The following is a 21247-nucleotide window of genomic DNA, read 5'->3' on the forward strand; positions in this document are numbered from 1 at the left end:
AAAGTGTTTTGTTTTGTTTTGTTAGATATTGACTTAACAAAGTAAGATCTTTCAAAATAAATTCTTTAAAACTTCTTTTCATGGCTAATCCTTATTTCCTTTTCCTTGTTTTCTTGAAGATGGACATCTTGAAGACAGACAAGGAAAAATTTTCTATAGTATTTGAATGTTCTTATTTATCTGGCATGAAGTATATTAGCCCTCCAAATGACATAGGCCCTGTGGCATTACTTTATAATGTAAATGGTTTTTTGAATAATCATGCTTATTTTAGGATATAAAAAATTGTTAGAAAAAGTAGACAGTTAGTAAATAAGAACAAGTTTGACATTCTTCAAAAGTTACTATTGATATTTACATGTGTTGATGTTCTAGACAGAAATGCTGCTCAATTTTTAAAATAAACTTTTATTTTGAGATAATTATAGATTCATTGTAGTTGTAAGAGATCATATAGAGAGATCCTGTTTCCCGAGTGATAACATCATGTATGTGTATGTGTGTGTGTGTGTGTGTGTGTGTATTTAGTTCTGTGTATTTTTAAAAATTAATTTATTTATTTTTTGGCTGTGTTGGGTCTTCATTGCTGTGCGCAGGCTTTCTCTAGTTGCGGCGAGCGAGGGCTACGCTTCGTTGCAGTGCGCGGGCTTCTCATTGCGGTGGTTTCTCTTTGTTGCGGAGCACAGGCTGTAGGCACGCGGACTGCAGTAGCTGTGGCACACGGGCTCAGTAGTTGTGGCTCATGGGCTGTTAGAGCTCAGGTTCAGTAGTTGTGGCACATGGGTTTAGTTGCTCCGTGGCATGTAGGATCTTCCTGGATCAGGGCTCGAACCTGTGTCCCCTGCATTGGCAGGCGGATTCTTAACCACTGCGCCACCAGGGAAGTCCCTAGTTCTGTGTATTTTTATCACATCTGTAGGTTCATGTATTCACCACCACATACAAGGTGCACAGTTCAGTCACCACAGGAACCCCTGTAGTGTTGCCATTTTATAACCACATCCACTTCCCTTCTGCCTCCCCTCCTCCAACCCATCCCATAATCATGGCAACAACTAATCTGTTCTTCATTTCTACAATTTTGTCCTTTCAAGAATGTTATATAAATGCTATCAAACACTATATAAATTGGGAGGATTGGCTTTTTGCATTCAGCATAATTCCCTGGAGAATTATCCATGTTGTGGCATGTATCATTAGCTTGTGCCTTTATATTGCAGAGTAGTATTGCATAGTATGAATGTACCAGTTTGTGTAACCATTTACCCATTGAAGGGCATCTGGGTTGTTTCCAGTGTTCAGTTATTACAAATAAAGCTGCTATGAACATTCATGTACACATTGTTTTGTGAACATAAGTTTCCATTCCCAAGAAAAATGTTCAGGAGTGCAACTGCTGGCTGGTATGGTAATTGTATGTTTAGTTTTATAAGAAACTACCAAATTGTTTTCCAGAGTGGGTGCACCATTTTCCATTCCCACTGGTAATGTATGAGTAATCCGATTTCTATGCATTCTCACCAAATTTGGTGTTGTCACCACATTTTTTACTTCAATATTCTGATGGGGGTGTCATGATATCACATTGAGGTTTTGCATTTTCTTAACAGCTAATGAAGTTGAACACCGTTTCATTTGCCATCTGAATATCCTCTTCTGTGAAATGTTTAGCTATGTCCTTTGTCTTTTTTCTAATTAGATTTTATTTTAATTGTTGAGTTTTGAGAGCTCTTTTTATATTCTACATGTAAGTCATTTGTGGGTATGTGGTTTTTAAGTAGTTCCTCCCAATTTATACCTTGTCTTGTCATCCTCTTCACATGGTATTTTGCAGAGCAAAAGTTTTTAGTTTTGATGAGGTCTAATTTATTTTTTCCTTTTCTGTATTATGCTTGTGGTGTCATCTAAGAACTCTTTGCCTAGCCCTAGATACTAAATATTTTCTCTCTGTTGTTCTTTTAAAAACAATGGTGTCTTTATCCCAAGATGGAAAACTGGACAAATTTTAAGTCCTGTTTTAATGTTAGTTACATTTATTTTAGTTTAAATATATAATATTTTCTCATAGCAATGATGGAAGATGTTTAAACAGAGCAATAAATGAGGTTAACAAATTTAGGTATTTTAGATATTAAATCAAAATTTTGAATGTTACATTTAAAGTTATATGATATGATAATACAACCATATAAAGAGAAGAAAGTTGCATCTCTTCATCTCAAAACATACCAAAAGATTACTGCTTTTATTTTTTTCAAATTCTTCCTTAATTTCACTCATAGAAACCGTGTAATGAAAATCAGACAGCCATGCAAATAATCATGTATTAGGTATTGTGGCCACTTATAATAGTGAGAAAACTAGAAACAATATAAATGTCCATCAGTAAGGGAATGATTAAATAAAGCATGGTTGTGCACTCCCATATGGACTCCAGCTTTCACACAGCAGTACAGCCTGAAGACTGCCAATTTTGTGAGAGATTTCTTCAGTGCCTACACGTGCACTATAGTTCAAAAGTGCCAGGAATTAACATCACCACAACCAGCCCTTGCATCACTCAGCACCAGCAGTCCTCACGCAATGCATAATGCCCTAGCTTTCTAGCCCTGAGGGAGAATAACTCCAAAATGCCCATTCTGCAGACTCCCAGAGTTCCCCATGGGACCAAGTTCATTATCCACGGTGGTCCTTGGATTAAGAGATATTTTTTTTTTTGGTTGCCTTTCCTTCCCTTTATCACTTCCTCATATCCCTATTAGAATTTCCTTGAATCATCTTCCAGAAAAAATATTGCACTGAAACCTTGTCTTGAAGACTGCTGCTGAGACAACCAAACTAAGACAATTATCTATAGGAGAGAGAAGCAGGCATCTCTTTTTAAAAATGGGCTTGAACTTCATATAACACATAAATATGTTTACTATATATTGTTGGGTTAAAAACATACATAACATTATGTGTAGTCTGATATATTTATAAAAATACATATGCCTCAAACTCGTAACATTCTTCCTGTCTGGTAGGTTTTGTTTAGCAAAGTTTGATTTTCTATTTCATTCCTGGATTCTTAATTTTTTGGACATTAAACGTATGTTAATTTTATAGTCTCAAAAAACATAACAAAAAATCCTAGGGAGAGGAAAGGAAGAAAATGGCTCCGTGTAGGGAAAGATTTTGGGGTTTATTTTCCTTGTTCAAAAGTGGATCTTTTCTAGATTTAGGTGGCCTAGAAAATATAGCTTTAGGCATTCTACATGGAGGCATAAGACAGTAAGGAGAAACACCATGTCCACCTAGTGAGGTCTTAGGGATGTGCTGGCATAGTGAAAACAGAATAATTACGAGGGCAAAATGTCATTGAATGTTGCTGCACGCTGGCAGAGGAAATTGGGTAACATTGTAGAGTCAAAATATGCTCTGCTTAATGCAGCATACTTAATTCAAAGTTTAAATTGGGAAATGTTAATTGAAAAAAAGTGAAAATCTTGTTTGTAAGTCAATGAAAACAATAATGTGCATTAATTATGAATAACAATAAAGAGTTTGCATGCCAGAAGAAATATGCCAAATTCCTCTTTTAGAATATAATATACATGTTCCTCAAGACTATTTTTCTACTTTTATCGCTTCCCTCCTGTACACTAATTATTTGTTGATCTCAGTTATAGTCTCTCAACTGTATTTATTTGTTCTGGAAAATAGTACACTGTACATGAAAGTAATATTCGTCACAAAGAGGGCATTTCTTTTTACCTTTCTGGCCTGGTTAGCTCTGTTGTTTGGGGCATGTGCTAATGAGGCCAGTCCTGTATATTCAAAAACCCCATCCTAATTAGCTGTGCATAGATGAACTCTGTGGATGCTCGCTGATAGTCTCAGTCAAACCAGCACTTTTTATTGGTCAGAAATGGGACTATGATTGTGTGGCTAAATTGATGGTTTTCATTATCACAATAGAATAAAAATTTCAAAACCTTGTTTTATCTTGGTGTATTAATAGCCACCACTTCTCCAGTATTCCTCATGCCTAGTATAGCACTAACAGTCATTGTAATGTGAGCCAGAAACCTGGGAATCATCCTTGATGCCTCCTTATTCTTCATCCCTATATCCAATCCATCAGCATGTCTTGATTTTGCCTCCTAAATATATTTTGAATCTGTCTTCTTGCCACCATTTCTGCTGTCTCTGCCCCAGACAAAGTTACTATGAACTCTCGCTAGGATACTGCATTAGCCTCTCATCATAGATTTCTGCATCTTACACTGGCACCCTCACTCATTCTTCACCTTGTAGCTTAGGTATATATACATCTTAAAATATAATACAAATATAAGTTCACTCTCCTTCTTGAAACCTTTGAATGGATTCCCATTTTTTGCCAAATAAAAACTGAATTCCTTAAAGCAGCGTAAGAAAACCTGCATGATCTGGCTTCTTTTCACCAATCTAACCTCATCTTAAACTGGGTACTGGTGCTTCCCAGTACCGATCATATTATGCAGTCTATCACTGGCACTCATCAAATTAAGATGAAGGAATGAGTGATTAACCTACCATTCTCATGCTTGCTCATGTTGCTGAAGACACAGATTTTCTTCAGTTTCACCAATGCTGCTTCCATACTCAGGGCCTTTTTCCTGCTTTTCCTATGTTTCAGATACTCTAAGCCCTCTTTCCCCTTTGCCCAGTTTGTTCTTCATCTCAGCTTATACAAGAGTTCTTCTGGGAATCCTTTCTTCATCGTTTAGACCAAATCAGTTTCTTCTATTATATATTCTCACTATCTTGTCTTAAAACATTTCTCAAATGTTTAATTGAATATTTGTGTATTATTATGAATTCCCTTACTTTACTGTGAGCTCTGTGAAGCCAGAGGAAACATGCTTATTTTGCTTACCACCTTTTTAAAATTCAGAATAGGATATCAAATACTTTGTAAAGCAATGATGAATGACTATATTTCCCCCCCACCGTGACTTTGATCTTCCAGAAGCCAAGTCCAAAGACTTACCCCTTAATTCATTCTGTTTATTTACTTTTTGATAAATTATTTTTGATAAATGTTCATCACACTTTTTTGAAATAACCAACTTTTTAAAATTACCAACATTGGTATATGTTATAGTATTTGCTGGCTTTGCCTGATTGGTTTGGATACTATCTATTGCCTGCATGCCACATATTCCTTCTTCCATCTTTAACTGTAAATATTTTCCAATGGTCTAAATTTGTTTTTGTTGGTCCCACATCACCCACTACCAGAAAAACCCTTCAATGGATCATGTTCAAATTGACCTTACTCTCCAGGCCTGCATCTTTTATATAGATTCAAGATTTATGCTGAATTCTACTCTCTATAGTCCAAATCAGTAATCTCTAAAAGCATTTTGATCCCTAAAAAACAAATTCTTCTCCTGAATTCTCAAATTCTTCTTCTGAATTCTCTGTCTCATTAATTTGACCACCATTGGTGGTCAAATGCTACCATTTTCCAGTGAACTATGTTTAACTATGCTCAAAACCTGTAGAATCACCTTTGCCTCCATTTCCCTTGTATCCTAAATTTAATCAGCAGTGCTTCCTCATTTCTGTCATCTTTAACTCTTTTTAAATTCCATTCTGCTTTTCACCAAAAATGACTGTCCAGACAGTGTAAGAGCATCCTAACTCACGTCATTGCCCTTATGTCCCCTGTTCCTAAATTCATCATCATAACTGTGTCAAATTGGTCTTCCTAAATAGAGTCCCACTGCTTTACAAGAATGTGGAGTCTCAACATATTGGTCCCCTTCTCAGGAATTCTTAGTGTCTACCTTTTATATACTGACTAAGGTACAAATGCCTAAGTGTATACCCACAAATTTTCTTCAATGTTTCTGATACATCTTGCCAGATCACTATACACTGAAATTTTTCCAGAAAGCATACCTTTCCTAGAACATATTCACCCTTTCTAAATTCTTTGAGTTTTATCTTACTATTCCACTTGACTGAAGTGACTTCTAGCTTATGGTCTTGGGAGTTGGGAGTGGGAAGTTGGGGGGAGGGGAAAGTCCTACCCATTCTTGGACATTCATGTCAAATGCTACTTTTTTACCTGATACCCTTCTCGAAATTCATAACATCTTTTGGCATCTCTTTCATGGAATAGATATTTTGCTTTATATTATAACTTTTGGGCCCTTGTCTTATTTCCTTAATAGAGACTGTAAGCTCCTTAAGAGCAGGAATTATTTTTTATTCATTTTATGTTCCCTGCAATGCCAGTTTCACGAATTGGCATATACTAAGTGCTCAATTAATATATATTCGTTGAATTAAACTAAATATGTAGGAAAACAAACTAACAAAAATGTATATATATAGAGAGAGAGAGAAAAAATATTCAAGAAATGACTGAAATTTGTACATCAGAATGTATATAATAATTTATTGTTCCTTCTGTATCATTTGTTTTATTACAGAATTTAATAATATTATTTATGTTTATAGGATTTAATTGTCTTCAATTTTTCTAACAAAACATTAATGTGATGTTCCCAAACGTTCTGTGAGATAGAACAAATAATAGCATGCTCAGTCTATAGACAAGGAAACCATAGCACAGGGATTTTATAACTAATCTACTTAAGGTAGCATGACTGATAACAAAGCCAGAACTAAAATCAGGGTCTTTTGACATTTGTCACCATAACATACTCTCTCCTAATCTCAGTATGGTTTGTTTGCAGAAGTAAAGTGAATTAATATTTAAATGGAATGTAATGGTTTAAGTTCTGTTTTATTTAAGTTTATAATATATGTAGAATATATTCTGCTGGACATTCTGAAAGATGATAGGAATATTGGAAAAACTTTAATATAAAGAGAATGCCAATAATTAGAATGTATCAGTTATTCACAGTTATGTATACATGCACACACAATTGGTTGTGTATATATGTGTATATCAGCATGTATACATATATAACATCTGACTGAAAATTCTAGTCACATAATTATCTTTCTCAACCTTTTTGTGATTTTAGAAGAAGGGTTTTAGTGACTCTCTCAGAGGCCATACTCATCTCTTGATAATAAATCATTAATCCCTATATCATATAGTACCTCAAAGGAGACAAATGGAGAAAGATTTACATCCTCATCAAACTATAATCATGTTCATTTTAGTTTGAAATTATCTGTAGCATATCAGCATAAAATAAGGCTCATATAACTGCAATCAGTTCAATTATTCTAGTGTTGTTTGTATACAGCTGCCTGCACATGAATAAACCAGTTTCAGATTCTTTGTGACACTTTGCAATTTGGACCTAGAGTCACATTTGGAAATTATACAAGGAAGATATGGTGTTTAAACTTCAATAGTCATCTTCATTCATCCTTAGCATTGAATGCAAGCTCAAAAGAAGAATTGAAAATGCCATGGCAGTAACATGAAATGTTCTGATACTAAAAAGTATACAAAAGATTTTTTTCTGACACACTCATACTGAGAGCCTGGTGTGACTAAGGTTTAAATGCATACAAGTGAACTGATGTTGCCAGAGCAATGGCATGATTTAGCTGGAAAGAAAATTTATTTTTCTAATTTCTCCAAAAAAGATTTTGTTGAGAAGTACTATGACTACTTCCATCTGGCTATAAATATCAAAAGGTATTTCTACAATGTGAATTATGTGTTGAAATTGATAGAGGTAAGTTTTATGAGGTAGGGGAGATTGTTTATAATGTTTATATTTATAATGACTATGAAGAATGTCATGCTTCTTTATAAAAGATTTCCTAATATTGCTACAACTATTTCTTTAAATGAATTTATTTTCTATCTTTTAGATTAGAAAAGTATTGATTTTGAAACTTGATAGGATAAGATCAGTGCTTTATATGAAATGTAATCTCTTCAGTTAGAAGCGAAAGTTCTATTCTAAAAATTGTTTGCTGACAAGGGAAACATTTCAGTCTTTTAAAATAGTTTGAATAGTACAATTTGGTTTGTCAAATGTCTAAGAATTTTTTTAACCTTTGAATTTATTTTCTTTATAATTGTGATTTGATTCAGTCTATAGTGTTGAGGGGAAGGCAGGTGGATTGCCTATTGTAGAGTGTAAGCTTTATAACTCAATGTCGTTGAATTTATAACTGTTCTTCTGCTTCCTTTTCACTTCTGGATTCATTCCTTCAAGTATGCATTATTTTAACAGATCTATGTAACATGCTATTATGAGCCAGGCAAGGTGCTAAGAACCAGGAATGCATTGTGAATAAGATGGAAAACACTGCCTATTCTCATTAATATCATCAATTTAAATGGGCTTTTGCTTTTTTATTTTTAAGGTAATCTAGTCTCAATCTTCTGGGTGGAAAACAGACAGTAATAAACCTTGAGTAAAAGATTTATGTGCATGCCTTGCAGAAACTCTATTCAATCTTCAGTAAATATGCTTTAAATATACCCCACCCTAGTGTTTCTTCATGTTGATTCCACTCTTGTTTTGCATGACAAAACTTATAAGGATCGTATTGAAAATAGGGTAACACTCTATTTCCACAGATCATTCTTAGAAAGTCTCAGAGGACTTAGCTCATTAACCCAGCATGCTTTATCATGTGAAGCTGTTGTAGTAGCCAAAATGGGGTGATCACAAGTGGAAGGAAGGAATCTTCAGATCACAAATCTAAAGAAAGGATGCTGAGAGGCTCTGTGAAGGTCACTTGCTCAAAAAGTCCTGTCTTCTCTTAGCCCTGATATTTTGCATATTTATTAGTAAAACTTATAAAACAAATGTATTAAAAATTCTGAAGATGTAACATAAGCAAACTATCTTTTTGTGAGGTTAGCTCTGAACTGCAACTTAAATTTATTTTTGAAAAAAGTAATATACTTACCAGGAGCTTAATGAAATCTATGATGCTGTGCAGTCAATTGAGAAAGAAGCTGTATTGAAAGAGTCTTCGGTTAAATATGCCTGTTTCTGAAGAAGCTATTACTAGCCTGACTTTCCTTATCCTTAAGTAAAGTGATACTATCTGATTAGCTATTGCAATCAAACCTTCCAGAACTGAGCTGTAACTATAAAGGAAGAGTAACCTAGAAATAAAATCATGGGATTAGGAGGACAACCTATATTTTACTTCAACTTTATTCTGTCCCCAAACTGTAAAAAGTGCTGTCAGATTCAATAACTTTGTGAGTGACAACTCTCATAGTGACATTATAGTCAAAGTTGTTTAACATTTATTTAATCAATTACTAACTTGTAATAAAATGTTTCTATTTACAACTAATGTGAGAGGCATATTTAAGTTGATGGATGCATGCATGCATCTGTCCATCTACCCATCTATCCATCCATTCACTTAACAACACAAATGAGTGATTCCTATGAGCTTGACACTGGTCCATGTACTAATAACACAACAATGTAAACAAACAAAAATACCTACTCTTATAGAGCTTATATTCTAGTGGAAGTAGAAATACAAGCATCACCACTGCCAACACAAACAGCAAGGAACATAACAACAATAAAATAATTAAATTGCATTATGTGTTAAACAGTGACAGTGCTATGGAAAAAAAAAAAACCAGCATGAGAGAAAGAAGTGTTGGAATTGTATGATGTTGTGATATTATTTGCCCTTAATAAGTTGGAGAATAATTTAGGAAGTAAATTGATAACAATTCATGATAAAGCACTAAAGAGAAAAAAGCATTCATTATCAAATTACCAAACAATAAAAATTACCTGAAAATTCATCTTTTCTCTTTTACCCATAATGGGGAGATGAGGCAGAAAATAATGAAAACCAAGAACTACACATTATCTAGAACTTATTAGAAACTAAAAAGCTCTCAAATGATTAAAGCTAGTATTTTTATTAAATAGAAAATATAAAATCTTGATATTAAAATTCATATTTCAAATATAAAATCTTGATATTGAAAATCATATGTGCACCCATGATTATTGTACCTATCTTCCTTCTGCCATGTCACAAATTTTTTTTTAGAGGATAGATGAAAATGGCCATTTTTAGATAAACTCTCGCTTTTTGGCCATAGAAAATTGAGAGTTACATTTAAGCCATCTAAAACTTCCAATGTGTCAAATACATTCAGAAAGAAGAAAATCTGAAAGATAAAAATCAAATTACTGCTTACTTATGAAAATAGTTTAAACATTGAATTTAATATTTATATCGTTAGCTTACATTTAGAATGTCTGGATCGTGACAAACCTGCATTGGTTACCTGCAAATATATCTCAATTATTTGCCTTAACTACGTATTGTATACCAAGTTACAGCTGGGTGTCTAATGACCTTAAACTGTCCTATACTCAGCAGGACACATATCACAATTTGGCATATGGGTAGAAATGAAATATATATTTAAGTATGTGATACTTTTTACAATCTGTATGCAAATATGTATAAACCTTTAAATATAGTAATCATGTTTAAAATTAGACTTCATTCAGGACAATCTTTTGTGCAGAGGGTAATTTAACAAATATTTTTGATAAATAAGAACATGTATTAAAGGAACATCTTGCAAGCAATGAATATTTTGCATACTTTACCTTATTTGATATGCAGGATAACACTATGAATTAAGTATTACTACTATGCACTATTTAAAATAAATTTGTTATGTTAAGTAAGGTCAAATAGCCTGGGTATGAGTCTTAGCTCCACTATTTACTAGCTATTGATTCTATTTATTTACTCTTTTATATGCCTCAATTCCCCCATCTGTAAAATGGGGATAATTATAGTATGTGTCTCACAGACTAATATGAGAATTAAATGAATTAAGACATGTACATTTCTCAGAACAATGTGTTCACATACTTATCACCTAGTTTTTGTTAACTACTATGATGGTAGTAGTGTCATAGATAAAGATCTAAAGCTTAAAGAAGCTAATATAGTGTAACTACAAATCAGTTGAGCAAAAGCACAAAATCAAGTCTCTTACCTTCAAATCTTCTATCTTTCCAAAATTCTAGGTGACCTATTACAGCTTGGATGGCTGAAAAGTTGAGTTTCTTCAGATGTAGGAAAAAAAAGAATCATAGGTGTGGGTATATCATCAGGAATCTCTGTCTAAGTTAAAACTCTATTTCAAAATGTAATTTTACTTGAATTTTTTTCACTTTTGATTTTTAAATTTTGAAATGATTATTTGAAACTTCATCAGTTTTAGATATCTCTGCCTTTATTACATTATTGTGCAAATGCCTTTAAGAGAATGGATTTAAGGATGTAATTTTTTTTTTTTTTTTTTTTGCCGTACACAGGCCTCACACCGTTGTGGCCTCTCCCGTTGCGGAGCACAGGCTCCGGACGCGCAGGCTCAGCGGCCATGGCTCACGGGCCCAGCCGCTCCGCGGCATGTGGGATCTTCCCGGACTGGGGCACGAACCCGTGTCCCCTGCATCGGCAGGCGGACTCGCAACCACTGCGCCACCAGGGAAGCCCAAGGATGTAATATTTTGATAGAAAAAATTAACAAATTAAAAAGAGCACTATATGTATTGAATTAGTCTTATATATTTTTTCATTTGTATAAATTAGAAATGAACCTTGAGTCCTAGAACTGGCTTGACATTAGTATAATATATACTTTCTTTTGCTACTTCTCTTTGATATCATTTTTGGTGCTAGTTTGTGGTAGGGCATATACAAAAAGAAGCCATTAGCAAGGACTCATCATTACTGACAGGCTTTCCTACCTTCAAAGGGTGTGACTGCAGTAAAGAAATAAAAGAACAGCAACACATAACTCTATTTCCACTTTTCCATCATTCTCTTCCACAGACTTACAACCTGACAATCAGCTCAGACTCCTTCTTAGTTCATCTTCCTGATCATTTTTATTGATTTTGACTTTACTGAGTTCTGGTTCACAAAAGTAAATGACATATAATAACTCTGGAAAAACAGTGGTCTAAATGTATAGGGTCCATCCTAGGAACGTAGGTGAACTTCTGAAGACTTTTGTATTTCTTAATGTATAACTCTTCTCTGTTGATACCTGAAAGATGCCTAGCTGGAGCAGTCAGGTAAGGCTATTCCAGATTCTTACAAATTTATTTGATAGGTAACAAAGGCTTCTACCTGCGTCCTCGTAAATGTGTAAAGTTCCAGCTCTCTTAGTCCCTTGCTCTCATGAGTCTGATTTTTATTATACAGAAGAAATAGCATTCCATTAAAATTTGGATTGTGAACTGTGATTTAAAAGCCATCATTTGAAGATTTTATTGACATCTTCAAATATAAATTAGACCATATTATTTATTTAGTTTGATCAGTTTCTTTTTTTTTTTTTAAATCTTGCCTCTCTCTCAGAGTTACAAGGATGTGAGAAAGAAGGGTCATAACTTTGATTATTTGACTTCTAAATATATATATCTTGCCTTTATATTTAAACTTTTCTCCAATCTATATCTCCAAGTAAAACATTCAAAATTTTGGATAAATTTCAACTCTTTGCCTCATTGTATTCCTAGAATCTAATCAGTCAGTAGATTCTACCAACTTGTTCTTCTCACCTGTTTTGTATTACTGATTTTTTTTTCTTTGCGGTACGCGGGCCTCTCACTGTTGTGGCCTCTCCCGTTGCGGAGCACAGGCTCCAGACGCGCAGGCTCAGCGACCATGGCTCACGGGCCCAGCCGCTCCGCGGCATGTGGGATCCTCCCAGACCGGGGCACGAACCCGCGTCCCCTGCATCGACAGGCGGACTCTCAACCACTGCGCCACCAGGGAAGCCCAGTAGTGTGTTTCTTAAAGATGCTTTTTCTCGGATTGTTACATTGACAAAGGTGAGTCACACTGTATTGAGAGATAATGGGTGGCCTCAAATGAGCCATAAAGCCAGTCTATTGACTGAAACTAATTACTTGGCACCAGTGGTTGCCTATGATAATAGAGCACTCATTTAGTACAACATAGAAAATTAGAATTATGTGATTATGCCTTCAGTGTAGGTAAAAAACTATTGTTTTTCTATTAAAAAATTTGATACCTACTTGGACATTGTGGATTGAATAATAACTCATTAGCCCCTTGCCAACCAAAATTGTTAAATTCTTTACTGTGCCATTGCTGGAGGAGACTACAGGATGTTTTTAAAATGGTAATTTGGTTAAATATGAGAAGAGAATGAAAGTAAAGCACTGAAATACTAGAGTATATGTATGTGGTTTTTCTTATTGCAGGGAGGAATAAACTTTGCATTTTGAGAAGAAACAAAATCTTTGGTCACATCTTGTGAAATATCTTTTATTTAGTATTGGATGACAAAGGGGTTTATCATAAATTTAAGAGGGTCTATATAATTCTAACAGCTAACCATGTAATACTTTGGGCACAAATTCTTTTGTCATAATTATTACTGTGAGAATCTGAAAGCAAATGTACCACCATCACTGGCAATTACCAATGCCAAATTATTAAGTGCATTAATGATTTTAAGCTATTGGAGTTCCACTTAATGCACTGGAGTAGCAATTTACTAAATAGACTCAAGTGGCCAGAAAGGTCTAATGCACGCCACAAAGATATGCGCTCAGTCACTTTATTTCCATTTGGATCATCTTTATATTTAAGAAGAGCAGAATTAGGGGAGTTAAAAATGATCGCTGAGAAACAAAAAAAGACAAAAATATAACATAAGCAATTTGGGAATTGCATTTTCTTGAAAAATCAGAGATTTTAAAAGGCATATTTTTAGAATATTAAATTCATTAAGTCTGATGTGACAAATTATAGTCAACGAAGTCAGGCTTTTTAGAAAAATAAAGATTCCAAGGTAGAACTATATTGATAAACAGTGGAATGTGAAGCTCCTCAAAAGAAACAGAGAAAGAAAAAGAAGCCACTCATGAATAGAGAGCTAAACATTCAAGGTCATTCAATTAACAAGCAAAAAATACATTTGACCTTATAAACCTAATGTTAACTTATGTAAGGATACACAGAATGCAAGAGTATATAGTATATGCATTGAATATTTAAAAGCATTTGGATTAACTTGGTTTATTTTAATATCGTATTTCAACTCAGGCTTCAAAGAGAACACCACATATAATCTCCACTGAGTTTGCCTTTCTAACTGAAAATAAGTTTATCCTTAGAATTATTGATACAGATTCTTGCAACTAGCTATTTTATGCAAATCTATTTTGAAATGTGGTTATAATTTATGAATATCAATGAATATACTTAATAAAGTCTCTTGCATGAATATTCCTCAGTTATAGTTTTATAAGTTCATCATATATTAAGTGTGATCCAAAATTCTTTTGAAGTAGATTTTATAAATACTTCATTTCATAGTCTAAGAAACTTCCTTATGTTTTTGCTAAATAAAGTTGATCACAGGAAATAAAGACCCATATAGGATATTTCTGGTAATGAAGACTATTATTAAGGACACACATGGGTATGAGAGACACTGAATGTCACATCCATGTAAGAGGAGTTTTATGTGGCTGGGGACTAGAATTCTTTCTGGATCCAAGGCTTTGGTAAGCATCTGGGCAGCAGGCCTTCAAAGATGTGCATGACAGTGGCTCGACTGTTCTCTGTGTGTCTATTTTTATCTGCACAGCGGTGACTGTGACGTTTCCTCCAGACCACTAAACATGATAGGGACACCCTTTAATTATGTTTAACTACTGTACTATATCCTAGTAGAATCTATCTTCTACTCTGAACCATCTCAAATTATATTTGATAATGTTATCAAACCAAGTTCTTTAGAAAGGACTACAGAATGTACTAAACAATAGAAAACTGGAAATGTAAACTGCTCCCCAATTGACCCTTGAACAACATAAGGGTTAGGGGTGCCAACCGCCTGTGCAGTCAAAAATCCATGTATAACTTTTGACTCCCCCAAAATGTAACTAAAAATTGTAATAAATGTAACTACTGTTGACCACCTTACCAATAACATAAATAATTAACACATATTTTGTATGTTATATTTATTATGTACTATATTCTTACACTAAGGTAAGCTGGAGAAAAGAAAATGTTATTAAGAAAATCACAAGGAAGAGAAAATGCATTTACAGTACTGCAGTGTATCAATACCATAAGTTTACATTGTCTGTTTATTATTATTATTTTTTTTTGCGGTACACGGGCCTCTCACTGCTGTGGCCTCTCCCATTGCGGAGCACAGGCTCCAGACGCACAGGCTCCGGACGCACAGGCTCAGCGGCCATGGCTCACGGGCCCAGCCGCTCCGCAGCATGTGGAATCTTCCCGGACCGGGTCACGAACCCGTGTCCCTTGCATGGGCAGGCGGACTCTCAACCACTGCGCCCCAGGGAAGCCCCAGTTCTTCAATTTTGAGAGAGGCCTACTGTATGGTATTGTAATTCTTCAATGTTTTCTAACAGTGTTATAAAGCAGTAAGAAAACCAACACATTAATTTTATGTTAAATATCCTCACCTTATGCTTATGTAATGATAGGCTATGCACTTATACAAGTCTTGCATACGATGTTCTACCCAATGAATGCTTAGGTAATAATGATAATGATGACACAAAAACGTCTCATACCATACAGTTCTTACTGTAGTTATTAGATTTTTCACACCAAGACACACACAACAGATAAGCTGATTAACTGTACAACATGATGATTATTTACTATGCATTAAGTGGAAGTGGATCATCATAAAAGTCTTCACCTTCGTCATCTTCACATTGAGTCGGCTGGGTAGGAGGAGGAAGTGGGGGGATAGCTGTGATGTTTTAAGGGTGGCAGAGGCAGAAGAGGTGGAAGGCAAGAAGGCAGGCACAGTTGGTGTAACTTTATAGAAATACACTGTAATTTCTGTCTGATGTTTTGCTTTTTCATTTTTGTAAAACCATTTCTAGAGTACAAACCCTCCCACCTTTTGCTTTAGTTTCTGTGCCCATATCATAGAAGTGTCCACGTTGCAAAAGAAGTCAAAAGCATTCCTGAATAATGGGAACTATTCTGCTAGACTGTTGAAAGTCAATTCGGTTTTTGGCACTACTTCATCTATGTCTTCCTACTCATCGTCTGGCCCTGGTTTGGAAGTGTTCATCGCCATCAAGTCATCTTCTGTTCATTCGTCTGATGTGATGTCTATTAGCTCTTGAATTTCTCCAAGATCTATATCTTCAAACCCTTCATCCCCCAAGCTTTTTTTTTTTTTTTTTGCCAATATTCACAATCTCTTTCATGATTTCCTGAATTAAATTTGTTGTAAATCCTATCAAGTCATGCACAACATCTGAACACAGTTTTCTCCAGCAGGAATTTATTGTTTTGGGCTTGATGGCTTCATGAAGCTTTCTATAACAATGGTTTCTTCAAGGGTGCCAGACTTGCATAATATTCTTTCTAATGGGGTTCTCTTCAATAGAGTTGACAACACTTTCAATAAAGTACTGCATGTAATGGGCCTTACAGGTCCTTCATGACCCCCTGATCTAGAGGCTGAATTAGAGACATTGTGTTTGGGTGCAGGTAGACCCTCCAAAGCTTTTGGCATTGAACTTATGGGGTTCTGGGTGGCCAGGGGCATCATCAATATCAAAAGAACTTGAAAAGGCCGTCCCTTACTGTCAAGGTACTTCCAGACTTCAGGGACAAAGCATTGATGGAACTAATCCAGACAAAGCATTTCTGTTGTCTAAAAGACTGGCAGCGGGTGTCTATCTTTTTCTTTCAAGTCTCAAGGGTTAATAGCTTTATATTACATAAGGGCAGTCCTGATCACAAACCCAACCACATTTGCACAAAAGAGTAGAGTTAGTATTCCATCCTGCCTTAAATCCCGGTGCTTGCTTCTCTTCCCTTGTGGCATTTTCTTCCAGAACTTTCATCTTCATTAAAAACCTGTTCAGGCAGATATCCTTTCTCCTTAATGATTTTCTTAATGGCCTCTGGGAACTCACCTGCTGCCTCTTAGTCAGCAGAAGCTGCTTCTCCTGTTATCTTGACATTTTTTAAGCCAAACCTCTTTCTAAAATTATCAAACCATCATTTGCTGGCATTAAATTCTCTAGCTTTAGGTCCTTCACCTTCCTTTTGCTTTAATTTGTTATATAACAACTTTGCTTTTTCTCAAATCATATTATGCAGACCTCAATCTACAGTACGTATCAAGCAATTCAACTTCTTCTTGTAATGCCACGACTTGGCTTCTTGCAAGCACTTCCAGCATCACTAGTGGCACTTTGTAAGGGTCCTCTGGTGTTATTCATGTGTGTTTGTGTGCACTAAACACAATGAACAATACACAAGAACCATGAGAGATCATTTTTACTGCAATATGCAATTTAGACCAACTGCTCAGACAGAGATGATTATGATCACATGATGTTTTAAGCAGATACAGGTATCACCTTGAGCTCACTTCAATAGCAACAGGAGGTGGCTGAAAATTATTACAGTAGTACAGTATGTATTACAGTTAATTTTATGCAGTTATGATTTCATACAGCATCTCTATATTTGCTTACATTTCTCACAGCTGTGAATGGTGCCATGTACAGTCTATAAGTGTGTGCATAAGTTTTGATAAATTTTAACTTTTTATAATAGATTTGTGCATATTTTATGGTAGGAAATGATAAAATAGACTAGAATCTACATATATTTTATGCATTCATGACATCCTTAGGCTTTTCTTAATTTTTTGATATTCCTAGGCTACACTGTTTGTGAGTTTTTTCAAACTGTCACAAATCTCCAAAAATTTTTCTAGTATATTTATTGAAAAAAATCTGCTTATAAGTGGACCCACAGAGTTCAGACCCATGTTCAAGGGTCAATTGGATATGCCTTTCTTTTAAAAGCTATTAACATTTCAACACCTTGCTTGGAAAGAAATACTATCATTACTAGGCATTTGTAAAGTCATTTTCTTTTGTCTGTTTTCTTCTCAATCCTCTGAAATAGCAGACAAGAAGAATGGAATTTCACAGATGCCTAGTTAGAACCTAAGTTTTGTTTTGTTTTGTTGTTTGTTATCTTTTCCCCAGTGACTGAAGAATGAGACAACTTTCTTGAAAACTGATGTCCCTTTAACATCTCCCAAGCTAGAACTATCTAATCTTAAATTATCTGATACATTTCAACATTTCAGATTTCCAATGAGAAAACAGGACACGTAAGAATATTTTAACAATCTAGCATTTGCAACTTTAAAATATCACAACAAAGTATGCAACAGTCCGTACCACTTATCACTTTACAACAATATGCAAATGTAAATTATCTCACTACTAATAGTAATTTTATTATTAATAATAAATATCTAATTAATTATTAGTTATCTGGAAAATGGAAAAAAAGAAACTCTTCCAAAAGACTCAAACTAGCAAAAAAAAGTTAAACTAAGCAAACTAAAGTCATATGTATTTTAAAATACCACTTTAGATTAATTTTGGAAGTTCACCTGTTCCATATGTATGAATAAAATAGTCAACACACATTTGAGGAATTGAGTCAGCTCTGTTTTAGGAAACACTGGATTTTTTGTTGCCTCCAAAAATTGATAGGACTTCAATCTGTAAAGACAAGCAAATTATTCAAACTTTTTCTGATTTATGACACTATAATATAATAAAAACTTCTTTCCTAGTAATTATCATATATAATAAACAACTTTAACCACATTTTTTTATCCATGCCTGAGGTACAATAAAAAATGCATGTTTGATCTTTGTCCCTGGCACAAAACCTCTGTAATCTCTTGAAAGACAACAGTGTTTTTGGTGTGCTAATAAGATGACTCTTGGCTGGGGAACTCCTAGACAGTTTCAGGATGGACCCTGTTTATCAGAAAGATCAAGCCTTGATTAAAAGCTTGGAAGTTCAGTCTCATCCCCAACCACCAGGGCGGGGGGGAAAAGGCTAGAGATTGAGGCAATCACCCGTGTTCATCGATTTAATCAATCATGCCTACATAATGCAATCCCCATAAAAAAGTCCCTAACCAAAGGGGTTCAGAGCACTACAGAGGTAGTGAACGCTTCCATACACCGGAAGGGTAGTGCACCCCAACTCCATGGAGACAGAAGCTCCTGTGTTTGGGACTCTTCCAGTTATCACTCTATGTACCTCTTCATTTGTACTCTTTATAATAAACCAGTGATAGTAAGTAAAGTGTTTCCATGAGTTCTGAAGCCATTCTAGCCAATTATCAAATCTAAAAGGGTTGGGGACTGTGAGTGGGAACTTGCAGCCAAATTAGACAAAAGAGTATATGCCTTGGAACTCAATTCTATGGATAGTCTTTTGGGACTGAATCCTTAAACTTGTAGAGTCTGGACAATAACTTCTTGTAGTTGGTGCCAGAATTGAATTGAATTGTAGGACACCCAGTTTGGTGACTAGGAGTTGGAGAGTTGGCTGTAGGTGTGGAAGAAGTCCACATATTTGGTTCAGAAGTGTTATGATAAAAAACAGATCATAACACCACAGAATATGGTGTAAAAATTAATAATTTTATTATAATTGTATTATTGTCAATCATATATAATTACATTAAATATAGTTGTATTACTATTAATGCAAATCATAATTTTTATTCAATGTGTTTATTGAAGATTTACTATGTTCCAGCCTTAATATAAGTACTGTGTAAAAAATGGAAAACATTCTCTGGGAATATATTTATCAAATGAGAAAAAACCAAATATATATATACATATATATTGTCTTTTGGAAAGTCTGAGAATTTTCAGAATTTTCAGAATTTTCCCTCTTTCTTCTCACATTTTACTCTAAGCAGCACGGTATCACCCAGGCTGCATGCATCACTTAGGCTGGAAATACCCTTAGCTAGATCATTAGGTATATTTTCCATTTGCATATTGTTCTTTCCCATTAAATTACAAGTATCCACTTTCCTCTGATTTTCGATAGAATTTTTCTCTTTCCTTTAAGCCTTCACCCATGGCCTCCTCAAATGGTACGTCTACAAACAGCTTCTTCTAGGCTTTTCCAGCTTTTCCAAGCACTCTCAAATTTTCCTAGTTTCTTCCCACTGCCCAGTTTTAAAGCCACTCCTACCTTATAGGATTATTTTATGCTAGCTCCTCGCTTTCAGGTACCAAAATATGTATTAGTCATACCATATTACTACTAAAATCAAGTAGCTTAAAACAATAAATATTATATTATAGTTTCTGTGGGACAGGAATTCAGACGATGCTTATTGTTTTGAATCAGGATGTTTCATGTGATTATAGTCATTTGCTGGCTAGGGCTGCTGTCACCTGAAACCTTGGCTGGGTTAAAGAATTTGCTTCAAGGATGACTCACTCCTCTGACTGATGACAGGAGGCCTCAGTTTCTTGATTCTTGTTGGCAGAAGGCTTTAGTTTCTCTCCACAGCAGTTCTCTTGCAGCAGTTAACTTCCCTGAGAGAGTGACTGAACAGGAAGCTACAGGACCTTTGTGAACTGATCTCCAGAGACATTTCATTGTTGCCATTTAATTCTATCCATTAGAAGCAAGTCCATCCCACGTTCAAGTGGATGGAGATTAGGTTACATCTCTTATAGGAGGAATAGCAAAGAATTTATGGGCATATTTTAAAATCACTCCTCCTTTGGGAATTTCAATTACTTCAATTACATACATATTTGGCGCTTGAAATTGTCCCTTAGCTAAATGATAATTTGTTCATTTGTTTTCCTATCATTTTTTTTCTGTATGTTTTATTTTGGATAGCTTCTATCGCTATACCTTTAAATTCATTACTCTTTTTTTCTGTAATATTTAATCTTCTATTGATCCTATCAAGTGTAATTTCATCTCAGACATTGTAGTTTCATTTCTAGAAATTAAATTGTCTTTTTGATTCCTCTATATTTCTACTTAATATGTTCAATCGTCCTCTATATTCTTGAATATATGGGATACAGTGAGAGACTTTAAGCTAGTGTCTTTTTCTATTCAATTGATCATCATTTTATTCATTTGCCATTTCAGAATCAGTACATTTGATCAATATTTTTCTTAATTATGTGTAGTATTTTCTTGCTTCTTTTCATGCCTAGTAATGTCTTATTGAACTCCAGGTATTGTGAATTTTCCTCTGTTCTTTGCCTGGATTTAGTTAAGACACTTGGAAACATTTTGAAACTTGCAGATTAAGTTTTAACCTGTATTGTATGGGACCAGAGCAATGGAATTACGGGGACAATTTGCACAACTCCTGAGACAA

The sequence above is a fragment of the Pseudorca crassidens genome, chromosome 1 (genome assembly GCF_039906515.1).
Source record: "Pseudorca crassidens isolate mPseCra1 chromosome 1, mPseCra1.hap1, whole genome shotgun sequence".
Lineage (NCBI taxonomy): Eukaryota > Metazoa > Chordata > Mammalia > Artiodactyla > Delphinidae > Pseudorca > Pseudorca crassidens.